Below are 9217 nucleotides of genomic sequence, written 5' to 3'. Positions count from 1 at the left end.
ACTTTCAGCCAACCTGACCATGAACTGTGTGCCATAATTTTTTTTCTTTTTCCTGAACCACGTGCTATTTCTCTGTGACTTTTACGTGCATTGATTAGTACAATTACCGTATAGGCTCTGTCATTTCCAACGTTTGCCTTCCTTTCCTTTTATGTGTTTTTTTTTTCAACAAAGTCCAATGGACTTTTGATGGTTCATCACATATAGTCCTGTTACTGATCACTGATGATTAGAAATCCAGATGTAAACTTTTTATATTACTCTGTTGTGAATGTCAGACATTACTAATCCGGTATTAAAAAACATTCCATTCAGAAATCAGGTAAAACAAATGTTCTTTCCATCTTGGACGATGCCTTTGGTACAATCATGTTAGTTGCAATTGCACCGCTGACTGCTCTTATGCTTTTTATTAACTGCATATATATGCAGTCAAACAAAGAACATGCTTACACAGTTTTTCTTTCCTATACAATAATCATAATATAGCTTTAAAAATCTTCCAAAAAGTCTACATGCTAATTTGTGATTAGCATTGGGGAGTAGTTGATTGGGGGAGTAGTTTAACCAATGTTAGCTGTCAAAACAGTCTCCCCAGAAAACAAAACAAAACAAAACAAAACAAGATCAAGGGCAAAACAGTTGAGGACATCAGACCTGGTAAATCAGAGTCACAGAAATAAAGATTTCAATATTCAAGTACAAAATAGTGGTACTGTTAACTCCCTTTATAACGAAGTCCTCATTACCGGCAGTTTTCTTCCGTTCTATCAAAATTTCGTTACAACCGAACAAAAAACAATAAAAATACATAGAGTAGATAATCTTGCGCCCTGAATTTTCACTTCCTTATAACCGGGCTTTCGTCATAACCGTGTTCGCAACGGGAGTGCACTGTACGAATTAATGAGAATCATGTGAATTCAATGAAATTTATAAAAATTTATTGATATTTTCCTACAAATTGATCCGATGTTTTTCTTTTTTTTTTCTACCATCACAGTATTTCATGCATGAGTTGTTAAATCCTGGTAAAGAACACACTGCAAGTTTAGAAATTGAAGAGTTGGTGGTGAGTAAAGTTGATGAAGTCAAATCTATTTTTTCTGCAAAAGAAATAGCAGAAGAGCTTAATGACTATTTTGTTACTGTAGGACCAAAGTTGGCCACTAAGATTCCTGAAACACAAATTAATCTAAAAGAATTCTTGGGGGAAAAGAATAATAAATCGTTATTTTGGAGGCCAGTTACAGAGCAAGAAGTGTTCGATATTTTATTCGCATTAGACTCTAAGAAATCACATGGATATGATAATTTACCAGTAAAATTATTAAAGGATGCAGCAAGTTTTGTTTGTAAGCCATTGCTTTACATTTTTAATTTGTCCTTAGAAACTGGAATCTACCCTCAAGCTTTAAAGATGGCCAAAGTAACACCAATATATAAAAAAGGACCGAAATCGGACCCTGGAAATTACCGACCTATCTCCGTTCTACCAATAATTGGGAAGGTTTTAGAGAAAATTGTTAATGATCGACTGGTTGATTTGTTTTTAGTCCAATGATATTTTTTATAAACACCAGTATGGCTTTCGTAAAAGATACAGTACGAAAATGTCTTTAATTGATCTTGTAAATACACTAATGACATCACTTGATGAAGGAAAAGTAACACTTGGTATCTTTGTAGATTTTAAAAAGGCTTTTGATACGATAAATCATGATATTCTTCTATGTAAACTGGGCCATTATGGTATTCGTGGAATTCCACTTCAATGGTTTGCTGATTATCTGTCCAACAGATCTCAACTGCTATCTTATAGAGGAATGGTCTCGACACCAAAGACTATAACTTGTGGTGTCCCTCAAGGGTCAGTTTTGGGGCCTACACTCTTCTTGATATTTATAAATGATTTGCCACGCTCTTCCTCTTTCTTTAAATTCAGATTGTTTGCTGACGACTCAAATATTTTTCATACTTATGCTGCTCGCCAAAAAGAAATAGATGTGAATGAAGTAAATGAAAACCTGCACAAAGTTCAAACTTGGTGCAATGCCAATAAAATTACAATCAATTTAGATAAAACAAATTATATGGTAATAAGAAGAAAACGCCAGATAGTTGCGATGAGGGGTGCAATAAAACTATCTGACACAGACATTGATGAAGTGAGTGCTGCATCCTTCATCGGAACTCAGATTGACTGTCATCTTACTTGGAAACCTCACATTCAATTGGTAAATAAATGTGTTCGAAGAAAAGTAGGTGTATTGTATAAATTAAGACAGTATGTTCCGCAGCGCATTCTTGTGCTTTTGTATAAATCTTTTATACAACCACACATATTATATGGTATTGAGGTATGGGGCAGTACTTATAAATCTCACCTAAATTGTATACATATTTCTCAAAAAATGGCTCTGAGAGCTATAACATTTTCGACTTTACGAACACATTCAGAGCCATTGTTCCAACGATTCAAACTTCTAGATGTTGTTAGGTTACATAAGTTTTCAGTTTTAACATTTATGTACGATCTCTGCAATGGAACTTTTCCGCACCCACTGTATGAATATTGCCAAATTGTGCATCATACTTACAGGACAAGAACAAATGAAAAAAGAATGTTGTACTTACCAAAATTTAGAACCACACAGGGACAATTTTCGATTTCTTACTTAGGACCAAAACTTTGGAACACATTGCCACGAGAAATGCGTGAACAAAGCAAAAGATCTACATTTCGTAAATGCCTTGTAGATTTCCTACTCTGATAGATATTATACTGTAACAAGTATGATTAGTTTTCTATGTTAGAAAATGAATGATGTACATTGTATAAATATTAACAGCCATTTCAACTAACCATGCAATAATTTTTTCTTTTGTGTTTAGCTTTTTAGTATGAAGATCAAGGTGACCAATCTCGACTAGCACTTGTGCTAACTTTTGGTTCCCTTGTTAACAACAACTTTGTAGAATTATGCTACACGTATCATATCTAAATATAAATCTCAAATGTCATCCTTTAATTATGTATTGTAAAGGAGTAATAGATAAGTATTTTTTTTCACATATGTATGTAATTATACAATAATGTTATGATTGAAAATGTACATGCTCAATTGTTGTTGCTAATAAAACTTCAAACTTCAAACTTGTTGCTAATAAACAGAGTACAATATGCACATACATTACAAGCATACATATACATGTATATTTGTTGTTTTTTTTTCCCTCACAGTTGTTAAACATTTCTGCATTTCCTATGTAGAATTCTAGTGATTGACCTAGAGAGAGAGAAAGGATCTGGAAGGTCAAAACCAGTAAAAATATACTGCTGGGGTTTGCAAATTTGTAAAAATAAAAGTTTTCAAAAAAACACTTTAATATTCAAATAATGAAAGATAACACTATATCATGACAAAGTGAAATATGAGCACGTAATGTTCTGAATCTTTTCTTTCCACACACCTCAGAGTGAACCCATTTATTTTACTGATGTAACCTACGTTGTTGCACTTTGCAGAAGTCAATCTTATTTTGTAGGATAAATATGAACATTGGTAATGATGTTTTTGTTCAAGCTATAGATATTGGTGAAGTGGTTCTGATTTCACATAAATTTTTGAACTTTTACCTTCAATGTCAATATTTTATGCGTTGCGTATTTGATTGTTTGAGGCCTTTATGAATAAATGTGAAGAAATTTGTTTGCAATCCACGTTACATTGTTTATTATATTTTTTTTCTCATACTTGCAGAAACCTGTGTCATTTTCTTTGTTGTATAGGATGCTAGTCTGGTCTATATTTGGAGGATATAACACAGTGTTTGCATCACAATGAAAACAAATAGCGTGAGGTATTTGTAATTATGGCAAACGTATGTCTTACATAGTGCCTTATTTCGGATGTAATGACACCCGCACTCTACGCATCTTTATGGAATTGTAACGTAAGTTTCATACACATGATAGCAATATGTATTCATGTATATGTACACTGTATTTTAAACTGAAAAGTAATAGTCCGAAAATATATAGTTTGTTGAATAGAAATATGTAAGTCTTCACTCTTTGAAAATGGATAAGTCTTGCGTTTTGATGTCTTTATCGTAACTGAATGACAAAATGATTTCTTTTTTATCAAAGTGGATTATAATTCAAAAGTTATGTTATTCTGAAGGTACAAACTAAGTTAGAGGATTCGTTAATTTTAGAATGAGATGTCTAAGGCTCGTTTTTCCGAAAATGAAGGGAGATTCGATTCCGAGAGTCATAATCGGATTCCAAAGTAAGCTTCATAATTGTCTACATTCGAAGTTACTTTGTTATAACGCACCTTATTTTCATTTTCGGACTTCCGAACCAATATTATTACAACATGTGGATTGACAAACTTTCGTGCTAACGAACCGTACCACTTTTGAAAAACGAACCTTTGGAATGAAGAATCTGCGAAATAACGCCAGAAGTTCGGATTTACTCATCCTATATTTGATTTCTTATGTAGCTGTAGGGCTATTTCAGGTTTCGAAATTACAGTGGCGTATCTAGGGGGGGGGGGAATACACATATAATTGTCATTATGAGAAATTTAAAGTAAAAGTTTCATGTTTGACGACGTAGGGTGCTTAATTATTCCACTTTTTCCTGCAATTCTGCCAAATTTAAGGAACATAATTATGTAGTTGCCTTGCGGTGATCACAAAAAAGGTCTATATAAGGGCGCAGTTTTAGCTGTGGCGTATCTAGGAAAAACGTGATTCACAACCAAATACATATACTGAAGAAAACTCCAGCGTTTCCTTTGCAATGATATACAAGAATTTTGACTCTCTACATCTTATATATACCTCTCTTCAACTTATATATGCCTTTTATCAACTAGTCACCATATCATTATTGAGAATTATACGATATAGCTATTTGCCAACCTACGTGAAAAATAAAAGGAGCTCACTCGCTGCGCTCGCTTTGCACTAACTCTTATGCTTTGTGATTTTTTTTTCAGTTTGTCAGTATATATCACCGTTCATAAATCCAGCCGGACCAGCCATCATATCATAATATTGATAATTACTTGAACTATCAACCATATATTGAACAGAATCCCGTACTTCCTATATACGAACATGTTCAGAAAGTGCTCACACTAATTTGTAAGTTTTAGCAAGCTTTTGGGATTCAATTGTCGCATGATCTATTATTTCACATACAGGACAAGCCACCATATAACAGTGTGCCATGCAGCATTGTATGATTTACAAGTACAACGAACTATGAGATAAGAGCAATGTTTCCTACACAGAATTATACAAATTTCGGCTCACTCACTCGCACTAATTTAAAGTATTTTTTCAAGTCCTCAGTTTGTTGGTACAAGTCGTTATCTATAAGGCCGTCACTATATCTTGATTAAAATTGTAATATTTAATATCCAGAAAATGACCAAAATTTCATGTTTTGTAAGCTGAAATACGAAAATTTCGGTTCGCTCGCTGCGCTCGCTCGCCAAAAATTTCTCAAATTTATTACATTTAAATCACCTTCAAAAGACCCCTTTTGAGTGGTTGAAAAAGCATGTCAAGTGGACATTTTTTATAGTCCCTACCGGGATGGAGTTGGGTTTGAACACTTTTTTTCAGAAATTAGGGGCGCAATTTTCGCGCTTGCCCCGGGCGCTGTTTTCCCTAGATACGCCACTGCGAAATTACGATTCTTAGGAACTAGGAACTCCATATTTGATTTTCACATTTGCTAACAAACCTTAAGAAGAAAGAAGATCATGCGGGATTGTAAAACCGATGACCTCATGACTGCTTTAGCAGGCGCTATATTCACTCAACTTCCGAGATTCCGCCTACAAGCAAGATATGGTTCTTATTTCTCATACCATCTGGTATTTCTAATTACGCATATTTATGATTCTAGCGTCGAAATGTTTTCTTTTTTATTGATAAATTGCCCATCATCAGGGTAACTCAATACTGATTATTCAGTGTTTGTATGAGCAAGAACCATGATTAAAAAGAATATGCACGTATAAACTCATGACTATGTTACCTTAAATGTATTGAAGAGTAGATAAAAGTCACAGTTCATAGTGTAAAGCATTTGGTATCTTGAATCTTTGAAGTATTTCAGATAGCTTTGATATGGGATGTCTTAACTTGCTTTATTACTGAATTAATTGCAGTTTTTACAAGCTTGAATGCATCACTAAAATCGTTATTGAGACATTCACCGATATACAAATGACATGAATAAGTCAAACCTACGTTACCGAGGATGAAACACACGTTACATATTAATATGGATGAATATAAAGTAGCTTATTGCTAAGAGGGTATCTGCTTCAGATGTTCACTTTTTATTGCAACATTATGCGATATAAAAAAAAACAACAACTTGACAACTTGCTCAAAGATACAAATCTGTCATTATGTGACAATGAATGGAGCGAAATCATATCCCTGCGGGCCACCTGTTTTTACCCTGCCCGGCAGAAGTCATATCCGTTTGATATGTGAGTACTTACAGAAATTATCGAGATAGAAACAATATTTTCTTTGAAGAATTCGAGTCTCTTATGCCCTGGTAATCTTCGGTTTGAACGCCAAACTCATCTAGACGGAGTATGATAAGGATGCGCGCGAGAGTGACTTCTACGCAAAGTAGTATGCAACACGGACGGAAGCTCGAAAAGGACCGTGCCTATTTGTTGGTATATTTGAGTTTAAAATATTTATAAATTCATATTACAATTCCATTAAGCTTGAATTACTTTGTTTGAAATAATAAAACGACATATTGTAACGTTTTATGATAATCATATAAGATAATTTTGAACACTTTAATTGGTTTTCTGAGGCACGGCTGTCAACTTCGTGAGTTGGGCATCACTGACGTTGCACCTTTTTGCAGGCTGTTGAGACACGATCGCTTGCAGGATTTTTTTTTTCAAAAATCACGTACGGAGACAGTTTTTGTCGAGCCCACCGGAGGTGAGGGGAGACTAAGGAATCGCCTGCGGCGTCTGTCCGTCCGTCGTCCGTCCGTCCATCCGTCGTCTGTCCGTAACGCTATAAAAACTTGAATAACTCTGTACTCTGGGCTTCAATTTGTATCAAACTTGGAGGAAGAGTGGTCATACAAAGTTTAACCTTTTACCAAGTATGAATGTCACCTCAAGGTTAAATGTCACAGGCAGGGGTCAATGAACTTTTAGGACCCAATGTTAAGTTTTTAGGGCGCGTTTCGATTGTGAGCCATAACTTTTGTTCCGTAAGTGTATTTGTGATCAAACTTGGATGGTAGATTAACCTTGGGGAGTTGATGGTCACCACAAGGTCAAAGGTCACAGGCAGGGGTCAATGAACTTTTAGGGCCAAATGTTAAGTTTTTAGGGCGCGTTTTGATTATGGGTCATAACTTTTGATCCGTAAATCTATTTGTGACCAAACTTGGATGGTAGTGGTACCTTGGAGAGTTGATGGTCACCACAAGGTCAAAGGTCACAGGCAGGGGTCAATGAACTTTTAGGGCCCAATGTACTGTGCATTTAATTATGACTCCTAACCTTTGATCCATAGGTCCATTTGTGAACAAAATTTAAAAAAAAAAAAAGGTGTTGTACGTTTGTGGGCGAGACACATTACGGCACTTGCCTTGTTTACTTCCACGAGTATAAATTGATGAAAGGTCATATTCTTTACTCTTCTTAATTATCAGTACAGTAAAAATTCTCAGGACTGCCTCCCTTTAGATACTTAATTGGACGCCACGGCCCGAATTCACGAAGGTGGTACAAATGAAAGCATGGTTTAAACCATGGACGAAAACCATGGAGCGCCAAGTGTCACACGGAATATTTCGTTACGAAATTGGTCATTTCGTCGACAAAATGACCGTTTCGTTAACGAAATTGTAATTTCGTGGACGAAATGCTCATTTAGTTTCAAAATGCTGTCATTTCGTTACGAAATGATAAATTCATCGACAAAAAGACTGATTTCGTTACGAAATATTCCGCGCGATACTTGGTGCTCCATGTTTTTTTGTTTTTTTTGTCCATGGTTTAAACCATGGTTTGATTTGTACCACCTTCGTGAATTCGGGCCCATATATGTCGTTACCGCGAGTATTACGCGTTAGCGGGTTAGCGTATAGCTCAGACGTAACAATATGACCCAGCCAAATAAAATGTAGTGAACAATGGGCACTGCATGGGTATGAGCGCACTTTGGAAACGACATGGCTCCACGAAGATCATGGGACCAGTTTTGACCAATCACAGGCTTCAAAACTCATGCGCCGTAAAGCAAGTTGACCAGACTGTCTATGTATACGACACTGAAAGTAGCCAGTTTTATACAATACCTAATTAGAATGTAGCTAGCCGATGGTCGATTGCCCATGGCGTGACATTAGGCGTTTTCACATCAGCCCGATGTTTCGAAATAGCGCGCTATTTTCTAACTTGGGAAATTAACCCGATCACGAAATAGCGCTCTATTTGATAATGTGAGTACAAATTAGCGCGCTAATTGATCGCGAAAATTTCTCAAGTCCAGCTCGGGAAATTTCCGAAATAGCAGGATAATCAATGCGAACTAGCACGCTATTTGATAATGTTCGGGCTGATGTGAATAAGAAATTAAATAGCGCGCTAATTTGCCATCGCGAAAAATATCTCGAGCTTGGATTTTTATCGGGCTGATGTGAAAACGCCTATAGTTAAAAGTTCCATCGCACGCTGTGGACACTCCTAGGAATGTCCGCAGTCAGTCCGCGGACATTCCGCGGACATTCCTAGGAATGTCCCATGACAAGCCGATTCGCACACTTTTTCCGCGTCCGACGCGGACAGGATGACGAAACGACAGAATTTGCTTCCGCAACCCTTCCTACGCTTGTCCGCGCCCTAGTGGACGTCCGCCCTAATGGGGAAAAAGTGAACGATTGCAGGAAAAATGAAATAACCAGGAAATCACAGCACAAAAGATATGAGATAAATTTGAAGGAGAATTATTAATTATTGTCAAAAGATGAGATTGCTTTGGCTGCTATGTTTGCAGCGAGTGTGAAGGACGAATTTAAATTGTAAAAGACGGGAAATGGCTAAATTGAGTAAACTTTGCTCGAAAACGATCGAAAAAAGACGAATTTGAAGCTGGGATTGGCATATTCCAGATTTTTTGAGACGGCCTTGCA

This window comes from Diadema antillarum, unplaced genomic scaffold (genome assembly GCF_040938485.1).
Source record: "Diadema antillarum isolate AM-2024a unplaced genomic scaffold, OU_Dant_1.0 seq00000079_RagTag, whole genome shotgun sequence".
In the NCBI taxonomy this organism is placed as follows: domain Eukaryota; kingdom Metazoa; phylum Echinodermata; class Echinoidea; order Diadematoida; family Diadematidae; genus Diadema; species Diadema antillarum.
The sequence above is the reverse complement of the archived record's forward strand: the minus strand, read 5'-3'. Positions refer to the sequence as shown.